Genomic DNA, 23,442 nt, shown 5'->3' on the forward strand with positions numbered 1-23,442 from the left:
ACAAAATAAAATTCCAAGAACGTCATTTTTCTTTTTCAATGAGTTTGGAAAAGTTGAAGTAATTCTACTGAAGGAGACTTTGCAATCTATCCCTGTTCACTTTGCAGATTGGTTTGAGCTCTTTCAAATAAAGCACAAAAACTCTAAAGCAAAACACAGCCAAAACTTTCATCTGCAAATAATGAAGTAATCTAGCAAAGTCAGACCCCAAAAACACTGTAATGGAACTACCAAGATCAGTAAGTCTCACTCTGCAACCCCACATCTCACCTCACATGATTAACTTCAGCTTTCCAGTTATCTCTGCCCAACATGCCAGCTAGTTTCTCTCATTGCTGGGAAACACCCATACGCATCTGAAACCAATCAGTTCTGCTAAATTGCTCAAATGCTCCCTGGGCTGTTTTTGACAGTTCCCAGGCATGGTTTGGGAGTCAACGAGGAGTAAGCGCCAACCCCAGGAAGCAGCCTCTGTATGTCCATCCTCTTCCAGAAGCTAAAGAAAATTTAATCATTTAGCCACAAGCTGCACCCAGACAACTATCCTCAGGGCCAAAGAATGATTCTGTGCACATTTAATTTATTAGTACAGATGCAGCCAGAGTGGCCAGGTAAGCTGGACAGTTCCAGCTGCAGCACAGCTCTGCAGCTTTCTCCCTAGCCCATGACCTAGCAGCACAGGACAGGCTGCAGATCTACCCTGATCATCCAAGAAGAAACACAGGACAAAATACTTGAGAAGTCTGCATACCCTTGGACCTAGAAACCTGGGTCACTTAGCTCACGGTGTGGAGGAGCTAAAGGTCCACCCCAGCAAGCGGCAGCTTTCCATGAGCCCCTCTCCACAAAGCAGACTCTGCCTGGGCCAGCGGTCTCTCCCAGATGTTTTTCTTCCCTTTTATGTTAAGTTTTGGATGCCCGAAAACATAACAGGAATGATGAGGACAACAAAGACACCAGAGATCTTGAGGTTATAGCATAAAATGAAGGTTGGAGGACAGAGTCTTTACTAAGTCTCAAGAGCCTACTGCTTATCATTGGTGTTTTCCCAGCTTTCAAGCTTTGGCCAACAATTCCCTCAGGTCCCCAGATGTGTTTTCCTCCCTCTGCATACTACTTTTGGACAACATTATGTACCTTTCTTAGAGAAATATGGCTCCCTTGTATCTTCATGGCTTCTTAGTTCTCCCTTCATGCTGCTCGCTACCTCTTGCTTGCTTCACTGCTGACACGCACAGCAGCAGGCTTCTCTCCGAACTGTGCAGCAAAAATGCATTAAGGGAGCTATTCCCCTTCATGCTTTCTACTCCAGAACTACTATCACAAGGACAGCTGAAATTGAGGCAGCAAAAGGAGACAAAAAAAAAAAAAAAAAAAAAAGATACCAAACGGGGAAATACTGCAGAAAAGAGGGTTGGTATTATTTCAGGTGGATCACTGCAACTTGAATATTTTTAAGACAGTCATTATAAATGTTTTGTTTGAAAGCAGGGTGATTTGCAAATGGAATTGATGAGCAGTAGGATGAAGAAGTGAGTGATCAGAAATGAGCTGCTATGAGAATAATCTGAAAAGTGGCATCCTGGAGCTGACCAGCCATCCATCTACCCCATATTCTGTCCTCAATGAATAACATACATGCAGAAGTCCCTTCTTTCCCTTAGGATGTAATCTTTGATTGTTGAAAATTTTTCACTGAAAAAAAAAGACCCAGTGACTTCGTACAGAGTAAATTGCTGGAGTTCTAGAAGGGCAAAGGGTGAAATTTGACTCTAATGACAGGAGTCTGTAAAAGGAATACAAAGAGAATGTAAAGAGTAAGCAAACATATGTCCCTTTTCCCCAACACTTTCCCTCTCAAACTCTTACGCATTAAGCTGTATAACACCCCATATTTACTGTCAAGCCAAGGAAGAAAATTTAGTAAATAATTAAAAAGACTCATAGAATTACTGCCTTTTTACAGCTCACAGTAGGTTTCTTCTAGTGCTCCTATGGTGGCAGCAATTCTACATTCCCACAGTGACACTAGGCAGTGGTGCATGTCTATATTTATATGTATTTACCTACAACTTTTTCCATTTAAAGTTCCCAAGTATTTTAAAAACAAGCAGCAGAACTCCTTGTTAAATAAGGCCATATGCATAACTTTCCTACAGCTGGGCATGCTGGAGAGTGGAGAAGGTGCTTAACTCTGTGTCACTGAGCAAAGCAGGACACAGGCAGGAACCAAGTCAGCAATTCTCATCCCTTTACCTCCTCCCAGTCAATACGCCAGTCAATATGCCAAGCCACATTCACATCCCATGCTCAGAGTCCCTTTTATTTTACCTTAGTCTCATCCTTCAATTCTTGTTATTTCACAACTGAAGAACTTTTGTCAGCACAATTCCTTAATGATGAAAACAAATGGGAACAAATACCTAACATTTCCTTCTGTTTTGTCTTCCAAACCAAGCATAAATCAGTTTTCTTTTTTTTTTCTTTTTTTTTTAATTCCCACCACCCCCCCTTTTTTTTTTTTTTTCCTGCAGAGATAATTACCTGGCCAAAATTGTAAAGACTGGGCAAACATCTTAATTTCCACAGGGCCAGGAAGAATAAAGCATAGTGGATGGATCTGCTAATCAAGTGGGGTAAATCCTGGATTGCCATACTTCAGTAATCATTTGTGCTAGCTGGTTTATGCAACAACAAGAGCTACAGAGGCTTGAGTTTTGTACTTCTTTAATATGTCTTGCTGTATTAAATAAAATAAGAGGTAAGAGAAACTTTCTACTTCAGATAAGGAGCTTGTTCAAAGCAGTTTTACAGGGGAAATTATTTCTAGAAAAGATTATGAAGGTAATTTTGGGGAAAGTAAAGTAAACAGAATAAAAGTAATCTGGATAAATCTTATGCAATTAAAGGTTTAGTTAAACACATAAGTTTGCTGGACTGTGGAAAAGAAAGAGGAGAAGGGAGAAGTTTTACTTGGATTAAGAAGGCTTTATATGACTTTATACACCCTTGTAGATTAAGAGTTATAAAAAGGGAAAGGACCCTTTGTTAAACTATCTCTCTGGATTGCAAAGAGTTCAGTAATGATGGTTTGGGAACATGGTCACTTTCCTAACAAGGGACCCAGCCACAGTTTTTCCTGTTGACAATTTAGTAGCCACCAAATTCTTCTCTGGAAACTGGAAAGCTCCAGGTCAACTGTCAAACCCTAAAAACTATCACTTAATAAACTACCTAGAAGACTCTGTATAGCTTTAAAGTAAAGGATGAGCGGTGAGAGGTTGAGCAGGGAATCTTGCTGATTTGAGGCAGAAGTCTACCAGTGAAGATGATCTTCACCACTAGGCCTGTTACCCTTGAAAACCTAGAGCATAAACTTACTCACCCTTCTTTGGGTGGTTCTGTTGGGAAAAGCAGCAAGACACAGTTGCATGTTACAGGGCTAACACTCCTGGAGCAAAGCTTCTGCTGCCTTTTCCAAGTCTTGTAAGTCCAGTTGAACTATCCAGCCATAAAGGTTTGTAAACTGTTCCATTATTGAATAAAATATATGGATTCATTAGCTGATCAACTCAAGAACATCAATGAACTGCTTAGAGCAACAACAAATGAGGTCCTAGTGAATGTCATCCAAAAAGCTGAACCATAGCTAGCGAGAAAGAGGAAATTATGGGTAATCTGCCTTTCAGGTCACTTAAAAGTGCACTGGACGAAGCAATGGAAAATATGACCCCAGGAACAATTCTGCTTGGTACTACAATAAATCAAGTTATCTATGATCTTTGTTCATCTTCTGCTGCAAAACTATGCAAATTGAAAGACAGTAAGAACACACCGTAGCTATTAATTAAAAAGAGAAAATGAAGCAACTGGTATTTCATTTAATAGATCAGAACAGATATATTGATTTGTGATGAGATTCTCATACTCTTTTACAAACAGTAAATTGGCCCAAGTTCGCCCAGTGTAATAACTCTCAAAGTACATTTGAAAGGATACCGGCCTAAGTTTGTGAAATGTCATATCCTAAATTAAGAAAAGGTACCAGAAAATTACCTATGAGCTTTAACACAATTTATTATCTTATTAGATTTTTTTTTGAACTCTGAAGTTAAGCGTCACATTTGGAATGTGATTTTTTTTTTTTTTTTTGCTGATAGGAAAACAAAGTTATTCTCTCATTTAGTTGGATTTCTCCTTGCTATAAAGACCAGGAAGTAGGGAGAAAAGCCGTGGAGGGACTAGTGCACATTTATCATTCATCCCTGTTCACCCTAGGATGTCCATTAATTTTTTTTCTGATACAAAACCAAAGCAGACCACAGTGTAACAGCCTTTCAAATACACAAAAGCAATGCTTGAATCAAGGCTGGTATTCTTCAGCAGACTATAAAAAGATGGTAACATAACAACACTCTTGTACTGAAAAACAACAGCAGAAATTTCCCAGATTAGGTAAAATATAACTCTTAAGTGATAACGTTGCATTTAGCATAGGATGTAACAGAAGAAAAATATAATCGCTGACAGAAGAATTAATACCAAAGATCTACAAAAAATGCAATTAAACCTATGATTTTTAATAGCACAGAGATAAAATCTCCTACATTTTATTTTGATTAGTAAATAAGAGAAGCAGAATCTGATCCACATTTATTCAATAGTTCCAAAAGAGAAACAAGAAAGCTGCTTAGGCCAGATGAGCACCTCTTCCTGGAACAGACCCCAATTTAGAACAACCTTACCCACACTTTGAAGATCACAGTTTGAGCTGAGCAAAAATATCAAGTCCAAGAAAATCCCCTTAGGAGCTGATCTCTAGGGTCACTGTAAGACCATGTAGTTTCCAATTAACTTTTTTTCTTGCTGTCAGATCTGCCTTACTCATATGACTGGGTCTCATCTAAATCACTGGAAACAACTGCACAAATAAACTGAACACCATTTCAACCATTATGTCACTGTTAAGATTATCCATAAATTCAGGAAGTAGTCTGGGGTGCTTTTTCAAAAGTAGTCATGATGATGTTTCCTGCAGTCAAGACAGAGGCAAAAATGAGTGAAGATTCACCTTGAGCTAAATATGGACCAGATTATCCTTCAGGGAAGAAGGCTGAACAAACAGGAGAAAATGCCTCTAGGGATTCCCCTGAAGTGAGCACCACATCGTTTCAGGAATCCTAGTTCAGGAGCAGTTAGTGGGTACAAACTGAACCACGGTGAGTGCCTCAGAAACCAGCAAACACCCGTGCAAAGCGTCTGCCCCTCTCTGCTACTTCTTGCTCCTAACCACAGGGCAATATGGTATTAACTAATTTTCCTGTTATTGAACAATACTTCTGGCCAGTAACTTCTTATTTTCAGAGAGACAGAGATGTCACAGCAAGGCATTAAGTTACATATTGGGAACTAGGCAACTCCTCTCCAGAGGAACAAAAGGTATCACTGCCAAACTGAGGTTTCATCAGCTCCTTTTCTTGTCACATCGTAGGCCATCAGCAAGGTCCAAGCTGCCACCGGCTACACATCTGGACATTGTGCTAGGAAAGGGTCTGCGGTGTCCGACCATCACGGTATGGATTGTTTTAGTGCAGGAAAGCAGATTGCGTGGGCCCTTCAGCAATCAATCACATTTCTCAAATGCTGCTGTGTTTATAGCCCAACGGCCAAAGTCAGACTTAAAAAGACAACAAAGACTTATCACAGTAGTCCCACAGATATCATGCTGGAGCCATCCGTGCCGGTCCTCTGAAGAGCGCAAACGTGAGGGAGTCACAGCTGCAGAGCACTGACTATTGCAGGTGGTGCAAGGAACCACATCAGATTCGCCAGCACCTTGCCGCAACGAAGCTAGAGTATTTGCCAGAGCTCACGAACGCATTTTTATATCAGATAGGCAAAATGAAGGTGATTCAGTGCAATGGGGGGTTAAACTGGAGATAAAAGCATTGAAAAAAACACCCGTGAAAATGCTTCATAGCTACCCTTCCTGCAGTACTTCAACAAGTTATCCTCTCCTCACATAAAAACTTCTTAATTATAGTCTTTGAATATCCCCAGTGGATAGTTATCCATTTCAGGTTTTGAGACATTAAACACTAGGAGCTTATGTTCTTTGTGCAGAGTGTGAAAACTATCTTTTTGCCCTCTCCAATGCCTTCCCCAGCTCTTCTGAGCCACTGCCCTAGAGTCATACCATCAGGTTTAATTCTAGGCTGTTTTTGCACCATAATGAGTTGCTGATTTCTAAAATTGCCTGTTCTTTTAAGAATAAATAAAAGTCACTGCTGGCAGCCACATATCAAAATCTAATTCTAAGGAAACCTGCTGGTACACTGCACCCAGCAGCTCTTGCAAACCAAACACATACTTTGGGAAGTAGGCAATTACTTATTTCTAATCTTATATCTAAGTTCTTACCCCTTCTGTATTCTAACACTTTGTGCTCTTCCAGTTTAACATCCTCCATCAATAAATCTTGAAGTACTTCACAAACACCTCCATGGGGAAAGAAGCTTTTACAGACACCACGTCAGATTTTTTTTTAAGATGTCTTGCCACATTGCATATTGATGCAGATAGCTCCCAGTTGTGTTCTTCAAATCCATTTGGGCTAGCTGCCTACCTCTTCCGCTAATTCCACGGAGCAACAATCTGTTTTTTAAGATTCTAAAAACCCTCCAAAATTGCACATTTACTAGCCTAAGTTATACATGAAACTTTTGGCAGAACAAAGAGTAAAACAGTTTCCCTCCCCCCTCATTCATTATTCCATTCTTGGAAAGGAATTACAAAAACCTAAAAACGGATCTTTGATAAGATTATCTCAGGGAATTCTCTTTGTTTAAATACACCCTTTTTGCTTCACTGGAGCAGAAACACACTTTAGATCAGACAGCACCACTGCTATCCGCAGCGCTTAGCGATGCTTTTTACAGTTCTTTGCAGAAGGACCTGCAGTAGAAAAGGCAGAGAAAAGGGACAACTTTTAAGAAACATGCCCCCAGAAGCTTCCCTCACATGAATTCCCTATGCCTGTTCCACTTGTTCAGAGGACGATCACAAACTTCCTTTCTCAAGGCTATTGAAAATTGCTACCTCTTTTGCTTGCCAGAATTTCTTCATCAGGCTCCAAATTCCCTTCACTCCTCCAAGCCTGAAATCAGGTGTCCTGTGAGTGGAGTCATGAGAGAAATAAAGTTAAATTAAGAAAGAGGTTGGATGGGAGAAACTCCAAGAAATATCCAGGAGAAAGCCTCTGGGAAGTTATGTGCAAGTGTGTATGGAAAGTGCAAAGCAGTATTTTCATATTTACACATAAAAAATAATCTGCGAGGAAAAGAGACAGGCATAATGTTACACATACTCGTCCAAAAAGAGACAAGCATTAGAAAATGGGAATGCCAGCATCATTTCCTTATAGAGATCATGTGAATCTATCTGATCTGAAAGCAGGCATGGCAATAACCACCAGCATGAAAATATGCTTGCCATTTTGTAACTGAGAAGCAGAGATCTCCACAGAGCAGAAGTTCAAGACAGGAAACTGTCCCAGGAGGGAGAAATACACAGAAGATACCACTTAGTGTAAAGCTGGATAAGAGCAGAGCGATATCCAATAAGCAGAGAGCTAAAATTAACGTGGAGAGATATAAGATGAAGGAAGAATTTCATCAGCCAGAGGAGGGAAAACAAATGATGTCAAATTCTCAAAAGGGGAAAGAACAAAAGTGTGGATTTGGAAAGATGACTAAAAAGTAAACTACTATGGATGCAAGAGAATTTCCGTGCCTAGGACAAGAGTACATACAGAAAGATTGCTCTCTAGGAGATGAAGCTTGCATCTGAAAAGAAGAAGCAACAACTGTAAATTAAAGAAGCCTACTGTGATTGAAATAGCATCTTTCCATTTAGAGAAAAAATCAGAGGCTAAAGTTTCTCACTGAAAATGCTACATGTAAATGTGGCCTCTACCATAAGATCATACAAGGAAAACCAGCAGTCTAGATCAGAGAGCAGGATAGCACAAGGTGACTCTCTGAAGTTATTCTTAGCTTGGCTTAGTTTGGCATTCTCTTCTGGAGAATGGGGTGGAAAAGGAAAAGACAGCATAAAATGCACAACCTAAAATTTATCTGACCTACAAAATTTCACTAAGCTTTGCAGGAGATGTCAGTAGTGGACAAAACCAACTGAACAAGAAGTGCAGCTTTCTTCAGACTACTAGGAAGAAAGACAGAGCCGCCTAAGGATATCACCCAGAAAAATACCAGGTAGCCTCTGCTTTGATTAGCTAGCAAGGAAAAGAAAGCAAGAACTATGATGCTGAAGTGATAAAAAACAACCTCAATAGAGGATTTGGGATATTAAATCTTAACTTTTCTGGTCACCAGGACTGCCTAGACAAAATTGGCAGGTGATCATACTGCTCAGGGGACCAAAGCCCTGTAATAACCATACTTTGCATTTTAGCCACATGGAGCTTCAAGCAAATGCGTGCACATTTTGTCATCATTTCCTTCCCAAAGTCAGGCAAAGTTCATGCTATTTAAGCAAAATTAGCAGTTAACACCATTTAAGCAAAATTACTGCCATTTAACCAAGGGAGAGATTTAAGACTGATAAATTAGGTGATTTGACTAAAGCCATGAAAAATCAGATCTTGGCATTCTTTGTCACTAACAGAGTGCCTAGACCATCCTTGTCTCACATTAATTCTAACAAAATAAAAAGAAGTCACCGTTCCCTCTTCTGACAAATCCTGTTACACACTTCATTTTTCCAAGCCCTTTAATACACATATGGAAGGATGCTGACAATTTAAATTTGAATCCCACACCAAAATGCATAAAAACATGCTCTTACAGAACATTAAAGCAGTCAAAATCTTTCCCCGTTTTTAAACATTTCATTCAGCACTCAGCCACTTCTTTGCAGCTATAACAACTCCAAAGTAAGTGTAAAAGATAACGCTGGCTTTCACTTGCTAAATGTAGTGTGATGGGCTTCTGTCAGAGTAGTCATGATCATGATCATTCCTTTGGCTTTGTAGCTTTGCTGTTTGCATTCCAAACACCAAATAACAACTCTCCTTTGAAAAAAAAAAAAAGAAGTATTTTTTCTGACTTTGCTTTTTACAGAGTGTTTTTTAGGCAGTTTACACTAAATCTAACCCATTACTACATGTACATAGTCTAAGCTATTAGTACATGAAAATATGAAAAAAATAACAGCAGCAAAAAAGACAAAACTAGATCAGAAGCAGAACCTTTTCACTTCTAGTGATCTGAGCAGTAATTAACAGTACAGATATAGAAATATATATAACACATGCCTGATACATATATTTCTAAAACATGTTTTCACACTGGCTTCTTTCCAGTAAGAGAATCTTGATTTACAGGAATAATCATGACTACAAAAAAAAAAAAACCCTTTTTCAGTTGCAACTTCATCTCTCTAGACAGATGACCACATTTTAAATTTCAGTTTGGCCTCTTCCTTGCAACAAGCTGAATGCTCCCAAAATCACCGATTTCTGATGAATTTCTATGGTCTACTGTACCCTATTTACAGCAAACCTACTTCTAGTTCTTCCCCCAAAGAGCAAATAATTGAAATAAAATGTGACCTTTTTGTTCTCTTTAAATCTGACCTAGAAAAGCACAGGTGAAAATTCAATACACTGATCCTTAATCGAACTGGTGTGGCCTACTCATTTGGCAGAAAAAAGTCTATCATTTGTAATCAGAAACCCACTAAGGGCGGGATATGACATTTTCCAAATTGATACAACAACACAAATTAAAATGATAAAACTGCCATTCAGAAAGGACTTGAGCATGGCCATGCCAAGCACTCTGTAGGTTAGTTTCCTCTTTAAAAATCACATAAATGAGAAATGAAAAAGAGAATCCCCTATTAATATCAGGCCAAAGATGATGAAGCATCAGTCCTAAGCTGCAGCACTCATTTAAGAAATGGTCCATTTACATAGGGAATTTCCGACTAAGTCCTATCACTGGGTTGTTAGCATACGGCAAAAAGTATCAAGATTTATGGCTCCTAAAATAAGAGAAAAAATGATGCAATCTAAACATGCTAGATATGTTATACAAGTTAAAAAAAATGCTTTGGGATTTTTGATCCTATATGATCTTACTATTGCAGGAGTTTTGAAGTCCTGAGAGGCAGACAGAGAGCCGAGTGGCTTTGGTGCTGGTTTAAGAAGCAGAATTTAGTTCTCTGCTCTGCTTTGCATGGCCCCAGGCTAATCTCAGTGGCCATCTGTACAGGGAGGGCAATAACAGTATTTCCCTGCCTCACACAGTCAATACAAGGTTGTCCTCAAACCCATGACTCATTAGTCTTGTGAGGTGCCTGAAACAAAATAAACAGCTACCCAAAAGTAGGTGACTTTCCCAGGTTTTCCTTCCATGTGTTAAGGAAGAAAATGGAGAAGGCACTTACCGAGCCTGGCACCTGCACCCTTCTTGCCAGCTCTTAGAGAAATGTGTATGCATTTCTTCCTCTCAGACTAATCCCTGTAGCTACACCAGCCTTCCCAGCCCAATTTACCAAGTGTATCTCTACTTTTATATCAGCTATTAAGAGAACAGCCCTACTCTTGAGCTTCCTTTACTCCCTGAAGAATTCACCCCACTTGACTGAAAGTATTTACCCCACATAAGAGACTCTCTTCACCTGCACTGTAAGTAAAAGTGTCCTACCATTCCTAATGAAGTGTTAATAAAGTGTTATTGTCAAGGATGAGGAATAATAATAAAAAATGCTTTTTGCAATGAAAACAGAAGTCTCATCAAGTCGAATGAATTATGCGCATCAAGTAGAGTCAGCACGAGCAAGATGCAACTGAAGACACAACTTATAACTAGACAGCAACTAACTGCAGCAGCCCATATGCTCCTTGAGTAGGTGACTGTCTAAGCTACAGCCAGTGCTTAAGCATCCTTCTGCACTGGAGAAAGTATGAACTCTCCTTGGAGAAACAAATGAAAATCAAAGGTAGCTGTAACAAAGCAATTCTCACTCACAGTGACCCACATCAAAACCAGAACAAAACAGCTTTTTTTTTATTATTATGAAGACTCTGATCTTCATCCATACCATTTTCCTTTTGATGGGCTTTGAACGTAATATTTTATGATTGATGTCGAATATTAGTAGCACTAAATGGTGTCAAGTACAAACACACCACATTGTGTGTGCTGACTTTGCTGCTACTTCTCTATCACACTGCCTACTTTGGGAGGGTTAACCTCTGCAGCTAACTCTTCATGATTTGCCTCATGAAGGATTAATGGCTTCTTCTAGCACACTCATGCAGCGATGGGGAAAAAAAAAACATGGATAGCTAGCTCCTATCTCATCTGTTGAATTGAGACTGCACTGGCAAACACACACTGCAAGAGCAGAACTCATCGCTGGGGACAAAGGAGCAAAAGGACTGAAATTAGAAAAGACACTTTGGCTGCTTTTGACTCAAATGGAAGCATTACAGATAAATGTTTTGAATTATGTCATGTAGGACAAACGGCACTGCAGTTAGTAAGACTTTACTGTGCCATCAAACGTCAGGACAAATTACACTGTAAGACACCAAGCCGAATGTCAGAAAAGCAAAGCTTCTCCCCAAGCCAAGAAAGTGCTTCCATTTTTGAGTCAGTTTATAGCAAATTGCTCTTATTCAAATCAAAATGAGTGCACAGGGAGTTCTGCAACAACATGGACAATTCCTAGGATCCTTCTCTGCTTTCTGAGGGATGAAGCACTTTGCTTCTCAAAACACCACCTTAAAGTACAATTGCTTCAGGGCTATAGAGCTGCATATAGAAATGGCTGCTTGCAAACGTTTATGCCATGCTAATGAAAAATGTCTTGGTGTCCTTTATATTCCTGGGTGTGCTGTGCCCATCTATTCTCTCCTACCTCTTAGATTGTGTGTTCTTTGCAGAAGAGGGCACTTGTGATTTATGCTTGCTCTGGCACAGCGCCTGGCACAACCGAGGTCTAGGCAATGGCTGCGGTCCCTCAGCGCTGCTAATAAAAGTGAGTAATGGTAACAGCAAATTCATTGCACCAGAAAGGAGTAAGAGAGGGCAAAGTCGGAACCAAAATCAAACTCGTCTATTTAACTGTAAGAAGGGATCTTTCACTGAACTGTGTGAAGACCTTAGCAAAAGGAGCTAGCTCCAATTCAGCTATTCTGATGTTTGAAAATAAAGTTTTCAGACAAATAAAGGATCAGCACTTCAATACGCAGAACAAACATGTCTTTACATTCTCCAGAAAAGATACAAAGTATTTTGATAAGATGAAGGATTTTTTTTCATCAGCTTTGAAGCTTTTAAAATATAAGATCTAGCCTATATATCTCAATCTGCTCTTCCAAAAAAAACACTTTCCTTTAAAACCGCAAGATCACTGAAACAAATTAACAGAAGCTATACAGGTTTCAGTTATTGTCTGAATACTTGTAGTGCGTATGAGCCAGGTTAACTGTTCTTTCACTTCCTGAACTATTTCTGCACTCAAAAATATCTAAAAGACTATCAGTAGTAATGCTTACATAAAAAGGACTATATGAAAGTTCAGGGACACAGGGCATGGCTTTGATTTAAAACATTATTACATTATTACATTTATTTATTCTACCCCATGGCCACAGGCTACCACCGCCACAGCAGAGCTGCAAAAGTGGAGCATGTGTCTCTGCCACTTTGCTCTAAAGTGCTGAGAGTGAGCGGCGCTGGAGCAGCAGTGTAGCTGCGTTTCAGCAGAGACACACGCTTCTCTGCAGAAGGCACACGCTTCACTGCCAAAGGATATGGCTACAAATCCAGCTGCCTAAGGCACAGAGACATTCCGACCATGTGCATTTTTCCTGAATCACCAGTACGAGTCCTTTTCAGAGAAGAATCAGTTTAGGTGCCACCATGTCTGTCATGGTGATTTTAGGATCTCAGTGGATAATCTTGAGTTACACTCATGGAAGATGAATGTCCCCTCCACGTATTCACTCTCCCTTCCCAGAACAGCTGCTGCAGGAGCATCAAAACTACTTGGAAGAGTTACTTGTCACACAAGGAGAGCTGGGTGCCATGATCAAGACTGGGTTCCTCCCAGGATTAGGCAAAGCATAAACTTGGAAGTTCCTATTCAGAACTTTAGATTCAGTTTATGATCAAAATACGCAATGTGGGATTTTTGCACATACATGCCAAGGTCCCCCATTATAATAGAAATATTCAGCAGAGCTGGGGACTCCACTTCCACTAAGTGTAAGGTGTTCAGAACGAGAAAATGTAGACCAGACCAACCCACCTGCTGAACCAAACAATGTTGGGTAGCAATATAAACTCTGTTGGAGCACTTCTGCGTGTGGATATCAAATGCTACATGAGCCTCTGGATGAAAAAGCAAACTCCTTAGACAAATATCTGCTACCCAGACAAGGTCTAAGAGGCACTGCATTCACTACAGTTGAGGTTTTTTTGGTATTTCTATGTACATTCCTCCATAACAAAAAAATAAGGAAAAATCACTGAAACGTCCCAAACAATCTAGGGCTTAAATGTGTTTTTTTTTTTTTCTCATAGATTTTATTTGTTATTGCTTACCTGGTATTTTCACGCAGACTTTAACTGATAATCCTTTCTAGGTTAAAGCAGACACCAAGGAACACCAGCTGTACCTGAACCTTTTTGCAACTGCACGGCTGCCTAATTTGGGCTACTGAGTAACATTAGCTGCTATTGTGAGTTTGCAGTCTTGTGCTGACAGGAATTGTCTGGCTTCATTTCTTTTGCTCAAATGTTTCTATCCATTCCAAACTAAAGTTTTGGAAAGCCTCTGCATTTTGTCATATCTTTTGTGAAAACAACCCAATAAAGGAAGCATTCAAAATATATGTCATCATATCCAGTCATCAGGAGAAAGACACAGAACTTATCCAACTGGAACATTTGATCAAGTGAAGGTATTAAACAGTGTACCCCTCAGCCATCCCAGCCAAAACCAACACAACAGTATTATCTTCTTAGCGGAATATACAGACAATTTCAAGATTTATCAGGTCATATAAAAAGCAACTTAGCTATCTTGAAAATGAAAGAACCCTGCAAGATTTTTTAATTTGGGTATCTAACTACATCCAGTTTAGAGACATTTTCTCCTGACTAGGAAAGATCTTGTGTTAAGAGGAATGAGTTTCAAAGCTACCTCAGTTGACATCATTAGGCAGTAAGATTTATGTGAAAGAAAGACGACATCTTAGGTGGCAAGCAGGACTCCTATTGGCACATCTAAAAGAAAGGAGACTCCAGGCACTTGGGAGTTATTTCTAGATCTAGGTTGACTATCTTAACAAATACTTCACAAACTTGAATTTTATCAGATCTGAGGATCCACATTTGTCATTGACTTTTGAAAGTTCAGGCCTTTCTGGTTCTGTTCTTCATCTGAACATAGCGCAGTTACACATTTACTCCGGGCCAAAATTTTTACCCATGTGCTCCTAGGCTGGATATTGGCAATGAACCCGTCTCTGTTACTTCTACCAGCTTCAGAGAGCAACTCAGTTGCTATCTTGGACATTGCCACAGAAAGAATAAATGCACTGCAATGAAGGAAATGAACTGACAGAAAAATCCCTTTGTGCATTACCTTGCAGTAGGAAGAACAGACGCTTTCAAACATATTTATATCCACACAGTCCATCAGTTCTGCCCTTTCTGATCAACAGCAGCTCTTCCAGCTTCTTGTTTTTCTAGTATTTTATATTTGCCAGCTGGTGAAACCTGTAAATTTACAGAAGTGGGTGTGTTATTCCAAAATGTTTATCCATATCTCATTCTACAAGGCATTCAATTTAAATATCTATGGCACTGTGCCATGTGGCTCCCTTTGCTGTCAAGGGCTTTCAGGGCAATGAGTTACCAACTGCAATGTTTCTGTAGGTCATTGATTTTTTTAAAAGATAAATAAGCAGATGGGAGGATGCAGAAATGATTGTTAGGATTTCTTCACAAGCTTTCTATGGATGTATATCTTACATGTTCCACACTTGTGTATCTTACATATTTGAAAACATGTTCCTACCTTTTTGAAATTCAAACACTCAAAACTTTGAATTGCTGATTACTTTGTGATTATCTTTGTTAAAGATTGATTCTTGTGGAAGAGGAATAAATTGCATAATTCAAATACCATTTCAGGAACAGGAATGCTATCACTTCTGAGAACTGGAAGCTGACAGGCCATATTAAAGGAGCAAAAAATGTTTTACTCATTCACTGTGCAAACAGTAGGACACTTAATCTTCAACTCAGAGTATGCTGAGAGGTTGACAGAGTCTTTAATAAGGTGGAAAACTAGAAAGAACAATGAGACCCTTCAGAGAAGCAACTGTGAACTAACATGCTTGGGCAATATTTGTGTTCACCAACTATGCCAATAAAAGAGAAAAACTCTTTTAAAGAAGTGTTCAAAAGTTGTCTGGAGCAGGGTGAATTTAGGAGGCCAGTTGGCACATTCAGTTAGAGGGTTTCTTCTTCGTAGAACTACTCAGGGAACCCCAGAGAGATCCTTGAACATGTATTACTGCAGTGCCTGGATGCCACTAAGGAGAACCCTGGTGTCGTGCCCTGCCACAGCACTACCTAGGAGGGGACATAAAGTGCAGAACTAAACTTGCTTTGTGCCAGACTGCTATAGGACACTTGGTGGGCACCATCATGTCAGTGATGTGAGCATGGGCACGGATAAGAGGCAGCTCCCTGCAGTGGGGAACAAGAGAGGAACAACCCCATGGCAGCAAACATGAGAGAGCTTGTGAAAAACATCTGCAACGGTGTTTTTCTTGGTTGCTCAGTGAGATTAATTACCCTCCTGATGCACAGGCTCTGTACAAATACTGACAGAAACACAGAGAGAAATCAATAGGCAACCCCCCCTCTCAATCTGCCATTACAAACAGCACACTACAACATTATGGTGTATTTAAACCATGGATGTATTCTATTTCTAGTCCTCTGCATATATCACCGTATGATTATTTCACAGGGTTTGTTCTATACGATGAGACGCATCAAGGAATTTCTGTGGTTCATGTAACATACAGTCAAGGTTAACACAACTCCTAAAGCCTCTTCAAGTGTCTGGTTACATGATATGTACTTTAGTGAGAAGCTAAAGCAAAGGGAACTAAGTGTTGGAAAGATAACACACATCTCATTTAGCTACTGTCCTGGTTTCAGTTATTTTGCAATGTTGATCTACATAGGTATAAAAAGACAAAAATGAGCAAGAGAGCATTACCAATATATAAAAACGATTCCACAGTTCTCAGTTCCATTTATATATTACAATATAATATAGATGTTATCTATAAATTTTAGTTCTACCTCTTAAAATCTTCACTGGGGGAAAAGCAGACTTTTTAGCTTTTCTGTCTGTGCACGTCCATGTTCAAAAAGAGTATTTTGGCAGCACTTCTGAGTCCTAAGCCATGCAGTTGCAGAACATGCTATAAATCATCACTTTAACAGCTTGATACATACAACATGGATCACCCCCTTTTAAGTCTTTGAATTTGAATACCACTGACCAAGACACATCTCTCTACTGTATGTGTATTGGGTGACTTTCCTCTGGGGGAAAAAAAAAAAAAAAAAAAAGGCAAATCACACCAAAAAAATCAGGCAAGGTGCAGAGACAGAGCGGACAGGTATCGCTCCATTGACTTTGATTGATCTATTTACAGTGGATGTGGATCTGGACCAGTGACTTTATGAAGACAAAACTGCAACTATTTCTCAGGTATGATGGTCTCGCAGAATAGCTGTGCATTTCAAATCTTGAAGGAATTATGTGTAGCCGTGCATGTGACCATATATCATGAAAACCCTCCAACGATCACTCTGTGCAGGCTCCAGCTTAGGACCATCACAAAACCTGCCTAAATGCTGTCCTACTTCATCTCTGCTGGCGGATAACTCCTGGATTATGAACTGAATGTGCGTGATGTTGCAAGTGACTGCATGGGGCTTCTGTCACCATTGATCACCCCATGTCTTCTCCTGACCACTAAGAGGGCATATGATGTTGGAAGCTTGTCATAAAACTCCTCTAAGGCACAGCAATGCTTTACTTAAATAAACTTCCCAATAAAATCTGCTTTAACAGACAGAGCTTAATAAAGCAACAGGAGTTGCCAGCCAAACATCTCAATGAAACCATACCCAAACTGCCAGAATTATGCAAGTGCTGTTCAAAAGGAAACTGTTTTTAGTGCCCTTGGAAGCAGATCTACCCTCCTCAGCATAATTCTCCACACTCTCTTTGGTGATTCATACTAATGCCACTGCTCTATAGCTCCAGCACTCATTGCATCTTGCCAAAATTACTGAGTGGAAGAGCACCTCTGAATTGATGTCCTAGCCTTGAGTTCTTTCCCCAACAGCATTATCATGAGGCTGAGACAAATCAGCTTGCTGCAACCAGCGTACTAGCTCCAGATGCATTCACTCCCCTCCACTTCTACCTGCTCTCCTCTCTCCCCTCATTTTCTCTTCTTCCTCCCTTCTTGTTTGCTTCTCTCTCTCCTTTTTGGTTTTGGGTATGGACACCTGTTTGTCCTCTCATCTACTGCTCCACTAGGTATTCAAGATCATGGGCTTTTAAGATTCTAAGTCTGTCTTGAAGAAAATGTGACTCAGAAGCCTATTTTTCTATAATGGCCCAGGCGGGCTTTGGAGACCTCACCTTCTTGTTGTTCTTGTCCCAACAGCTTCTTAAGACCCAGTGAATTTCCCACCTTTGCACTCTAATGCTCCAGCCCTGAAAGGCACAAACGTTCACTGCTATGAAGACAAGTTGAATGAACGCCAGGAGAAGGGATGGTGTTGCCCTGGTCTATGCTGCATTAGCAGCAGCACTGCAAAGGGTGTCCTCCAAGACTGATTTTAACCTGGTCTACCCAAGTTCCCTCTACGGAGAAAGAAAGGTTTCTCCAGGGATAACTCAGAACACTAGAGCACAGTCATGCTCTGAACAGGTTTCTTCAGGACTCTTGTTCTCCCTGTGGATTATAAAGAGGGCCTACAGAGACTATTCGCTGTTAATACCTCACCTTATGCACACTATGCATGCTTACCCAGTGTGATTACAAAAGGTGTTGGAAAACCTGGGAGTCTTTCGCAGAGCTTGGTGGGAGTTTATGACAATATCTACATTGCACTTGCAGAAATCAACTGAAAAAAAAAAAAAGACACCCATCAGGATCCCCATCTTGGGCTTGCTGCAGTGACTGGATGCAATATATTCACTAACAAACGACAGTAGTCATTTTAGGAGATTGGAAAATAGTTCCTTGAGTGAAATATTCAATTAAAATAATTTGATAATAAACTCAATCCATAAAGCTCTTATTCACTGCTGCTCCTCCTTTTTCTTTCATAGAGACATCCCTCCTTGCCAGGTTGCACAGGCCGAGTCTCCACCTGGATGGCGAGCCAGAGAGGCAGCCAGATCGCCACTTCTACAAGACACCTACTGCTGCTGGAGGGACACAAATAGCAAGCTGAAATCCAGCTGTACCTTTATCTGAAAGCATTACTGAAAATATGTATATAAAGAAGCACTTATTGAGTATTTTGTAGACTCCAACACACACTACCTATTAACAGCAATGTTGCTTGTAATAATAATAACACTTGGTTCATACAACGTCATATTCACTAGAAGCTCTAAAACATTTGATGAAGTTTAATATAGGCGTCTCCATCTTACAAAAAGGGGGGCACAAGGGAAAGGGTTTAATGTCAGAGTGAAGGTAAAGTGCCAGGCCACCTGCACCTGCTAGACCAGACAACGGGACAGAGGGCACCACCAGAAAGCTTGCAAATGACACAAAACCTGAAGGAGTGGTTGATACACCAGGTGGTTGCCCTTCAGAAGGAAGAAGAAAAGCTATTTTATAATGAGAGTGGTTAAACACCGGAACAGGTTAGGAGGAAAGATTGTGGAGTCTCCATCCTTGGAGATATTCGAAGTCTGGCAATGGCCCTGGGCACCCTGCTCTGGTTGACCCTGCACTGAGCAGGGAGTTGGATCAGACAAATTCCCGAGATCCCTCTTCCAGCGACTCTGGAAACAGAGCACAACTCCCTAAATTTTTACAGAAATGTTAAGACATGACAAAGTCAACAAAAACCCAATTCTGAACAGCAGGACAAGAATTTCATTTGAGGTCTCCACACCTCATAGATGGAATGGATTGATGACATAATGAATTTGAAAAATAAACTAAAGGTTAAAGAGGTTCCTTGCTGGCAGAGTCACAGAGCAATTCCTCTTGGGCCTTTCCCAGAAGGACAAGCTCTGTGGCCACAGTTGCTCGCAGCAAGCACAGGGGGTTCTGCTTGCAGCACTTGACGCTCTGCCCACTTGTGGCACTGCATGATCTCTCTCTTCCTTCATAACAGACTCCCAGACAGAAAGTGCCACGGCATTTCTAGTTAGCAAGTCTTTTACTCACATTGCAGCACACTGTGGATAAAATCTGCTTCCTGATGCATAAGGAGTGATGATAGAGAGCACAGGGAATTTCTTCCCTGTATAAAGAACTGCTTGGATCTTTAGCCAGCACTGAAGAGAGCTTTGCAAAGGAGAACAAGTAAATGTGCCAGCTCATACTCTTCCCTGAGGGGATGCTATCTGCAAGCCAGAGGTCACGATGAGGGCCTTAACTATGAACTTCTCATGCTGTCCTCAGTAGGAAGGATGACCCAAAAGCAAGCTGAGACGCATACGCTCTGACCCCAAGAAATGTCCATAGCCCAGTTCTTCCGTCAGCCGAGAGCAGAAGGTAGCTTATAGTTCTCCCACCCCCTTTTCCCCTTATTGCAACAGTTACATTCCTATTGTTACATGAAAATCTATTGGTAGCATCTCTAAACTGAAAATTCTAGTCTCTGGTACCCCACAAACAGGAATTTAAGAGTGTTACAACAGCATACAAAGTGGGCCCAAAATTACAACCTGGTTTCACTCCCAAGTCTACTCCTAGCTAGAATAACTAAGCTTTCAATCAATGGGAAATTCAAATAAGGCACTTTTCTAAGTTAAAAACTAACAGCAATGTTACTTTATTATTATTAATATTATTTCATACATTGTTCTTTATTTTGTGTATTTACACACAAAAAGTTTTGATGCAGACAAGTTTCTTTAGTTGTGCTCCACCAGAGCTCAAGCTTTGGAGACTACCCCACCTATTCACAAATTTGGCAGGATACTGTTTCATTTAATTGCATGGACTCATAGGTCTGGCCATATTTACTCAACAATCTGCAGACAAGAGTGTCATGAAACGATCAGGTGAAGGAATTCTCTTGCACACAGGCCCATGAACTCTGATGAAGAGTAAATTGCCTGCAAGTACCCACTCTAGAATATATGGGCACGTTAATTGCCTCTTGCGTCTACTTATTCCAAAGTTTGAAGCCCAGCCAAAAAGCTCCCATCTTGGTATGTCTTTGGAGAAGAGTGTGTTGGCTGCAGTGAGCTGGACGAGTGCAGGGATTCGACACATTTTGTTGCGGGAACCATTGAGATAAGCGAGGTGAGGTGCATGCCCACCTGCAGGATTTGGCATGGGTGAACTCCAGCCACGGACACCTGTGGAACACGGTAGGCACCCATTCGGCTCAACTGCTAAGGCAGAACTTGGCCCTGGCAAGGCAGCATCGCAGCAGACGCTAGAGCAGAGGCACTTAGCAATATTGCCTCCTGTTGCCAGCAGAGGAAAGCTTGCCCAGTGTTTTCAAACTTTCTAAGGCAGTCGGCACCGATACGTGCAAATGGCTTTAATGTATGCACATTAGTGCAGCTCTTTTAGCATAATATTAGCACGTCAGTTTTATTAGCAGAAATAAAAGGCTTTGTCAACAATAAACTGGAGTTTTACTCTCTTCTGCCTTATGCTAGAACTGCAGATATGGTATATAAATGAATAATTATATTTCTCCCATTTTAACACTTGTAATTGCCTTCCTCTTTCTTTAATCTCTCCTGCGGAAAGACTAAAGTTCAACCCATTCCATATCTGGCATTAATCTAGAGAACAGCAGTTTACAAGGATAGAGTAAATTCCATCAGCCTTAATAGGATTAAGGGTATTTTTGCGGTTTTCAAATCCCAAGGAAAAAAACATATGTTTTTTAAAGGAATAGCTGGTTCTCAGAGAGATGAGTAGTGCAATCCATGACAAGCAGAATAGCTGGTATTAAAGTTACCATAATTATTTTACTGCCTCTGAATCAAAGATTGCTTTATGTTTGGGAGCTACAGTAAATCTGCTACATAAACCAGAAAGCTGATAAGAGTAGGTCACCCTGGGACAACAGCAGAGGAGGAAACAGCCAAATTGCTTGGATGTCTAGACTTACTCCTGCTTAATACAGTATTAAAGTTAAGTCACCAATACGTGTTCAGATGCAGGTGGTACTGCTGTTCCTATACAGTTACCTGTTCTTCTAATTTAACTGGTTAAACAGACCTGCAAATGCAAGATCTCTAACTTTATTTGGGGTTTGTACCATCATCTTGGTTTTCTGGAATTATGACTGCAGCACATTCTTAATTGGAAGAAAATTGTGGATTTTGTTTAAATCATTCATCTCTTTGAACTGTATTCCTTAACATGTTCTTCCCACTGCCACCACACCAAGAAAAGCCACCAACTGGGGAGTGACAGCATCACTCGCCACAGGCAGCTTCTCTCTGCTGCTTTACCTCCCCAGGCAGTCCAGGGGTCATTTCTAAGGAGCTATAGGATCCTACAGGACAAGCAGGGGCTGTATTAGTCGGTCTAAGCAATTCCCTCCTCGGCACGTGAAGCCCAGCATCTCTCCGCAGCCACGAAAGGTGGGTTTTCTCCGTGCCGTTTTGTGCTCCTGCAGCGCCAGCACAGCCATTTACTTGCCGCACGCTTCCTTTCCCTCCCATATTTTTTCCTGTCCCTCTTCAAGTCAGCTCAGCCCTTAGCTCTTAAACCTCAGCCGTTTTATTTATTTACCTCCAGCGCAACCCCCTTGTGCAGGGCAAGCTGCCAAGCGTTCCCCAAGCTACCAGCGGGGCCCTCCTGCTGCCCGAGCAGCGCAATACGTGACGCTCGCCCTGGAAAAGCACCCACGGCATCTGGAGCGCTGGGCGAGAGCCGCAGCTCCACGCGCGGCTCGCAGCGGCTCCCGAGGATGCCGGGCACCGCCAGCCCGCTGCTTGCGGCTCGGCGGCTCCGACGCAGCGCGCCCGCGCTCAGCGGGGTGGGGACAGACCGGCGCCTTGCAGCCCCGGCTGCAAAATAATAAAATAAAATAAAATAAAATAAAATAAAATAAAATAAAATAAAATAAAATAAAATGCACCTGCCTTGCCAGAGCTCCTGCACAGGTCCTCTGCGCACTGCCTGCACCCCTCGGCACCCCACCACTACCAGCAGCACCGGCGCAGCCTCCCCTCGCCCCGCGCTCCACGCGCGATTTTCGGCGCGCGCCCGCCCCACGCCGAGTGCACAGCTGCGCCCGCCTTCTGCTTAAAAGGAAAAAAAAAAAAGGAAAAAGAAACCACTAAGCAGCACCGAGTTGCCGCTCTATACCTTGTTTCACCTGCAAGGAAAAGAAATAAATAAATAAAATAAAACGGAGGGCAAAAATACCCAAAGAAACGCGATCACATGTGAGACGCCGGGGCCCCCCAGCCCCGCTCCGCTCCGCTCACCTCCGCCGCGGCGCTGGACGCGGCTCCCGCCCGCTGCGGCCGGCAGCCCCGCGCGCGCCCCCGCGCGCACACGCCCCCGCCCCGGTACCCACACTCACTCACACCCGCCCGCGCGCGCGCGCGCCCGGCCGGCCCCGCCTGCCAACCACCGCGGCCAATGGCGAGGCGCCGCCGGGATGGCGTCACGCGCGGAGCCGGCCAATCGCCGCGCGGGGTGGGCGCCGTGGGGTGGCGGCGGTTGTGGGGTAGAGGTGGCGGTTGGGGGGCGGAGGCATCGCCGCGCCGAGGCGGCCCCGTAGCTTCCCTTGGCCCCAGGGGGTTGTTCAGCTAAATGTTCATTAATTCTGATTTATTTTAAAATAATTTTGCTGCGTAAAATCTTTTACAGATCCTCAGTGCGGATGTAAATGTTGGCAGCTAGGAAAACCAACTACACTGCACTAAACTAACTACATAATTCTTGAATGATTCTTAGAATTATGTAGGAGGCATAGAAAACCTCTGTTTCAGAGAGATCACTTGCCTGTCTTCATTTAATATAACCAAGGTTAACCACTTCAAAACAGCTTAGTAGTCTGTTTTAACCAGTCAGTATTAGTTATTCAGAGATTAAATATGTTTTCTTAAAAAGACTGAGGTTCA

General features: G+C 41.6%; 1 protein-coding gene across 2 annotated transcripts in view; it reads right to left on the bottom strand.

Annotated features, from left to right (window-relative positions):
* The window catches only part of TMEM108 (transmembrane protein 108), a 146,613-nt gene extending 123,748 nt beyond the window's left edge, over positions 1-22,865 (bottom strand). The window contains exons 1-2 of one of the 2 annotated variants that reach the window (XM_088521111.1): positions 22,801-22,865; positions 14,686-14,819 (exon numbers count right to left, since the gene is read on the bottom strand). The gene's annotated coding sequence lies outside the window, so the exon portion shown is untranslated. The remainder of the gene's footprint in view (positions 1-14,685; positions 14,820-22,800) is intronic. The other variant, XM_088521112.1, reaches the window with a different exon arrangement.
* Between the last annotated feature and the right edge of the window lie 577 nt (positions 22,866-23,442).

This window comes from Tinamus guttatus, unplaced genomic scaffold (genome assembly GCF_059628265.1).
Source record: "Tinamus guttatus ecotype Peru unplaced genomic scaffold, ASM5962826v1 Tinamus_guttatus_pri_ptg000115l, whole genome shotgun sequence".
Taxonomy (NCBI): domain Eukaryota; kingdom Metazoa; phylum Chordata; class Aves; order Tinamiformes; family Tinamidae; genus Tinamus; species Tinamus guttatus.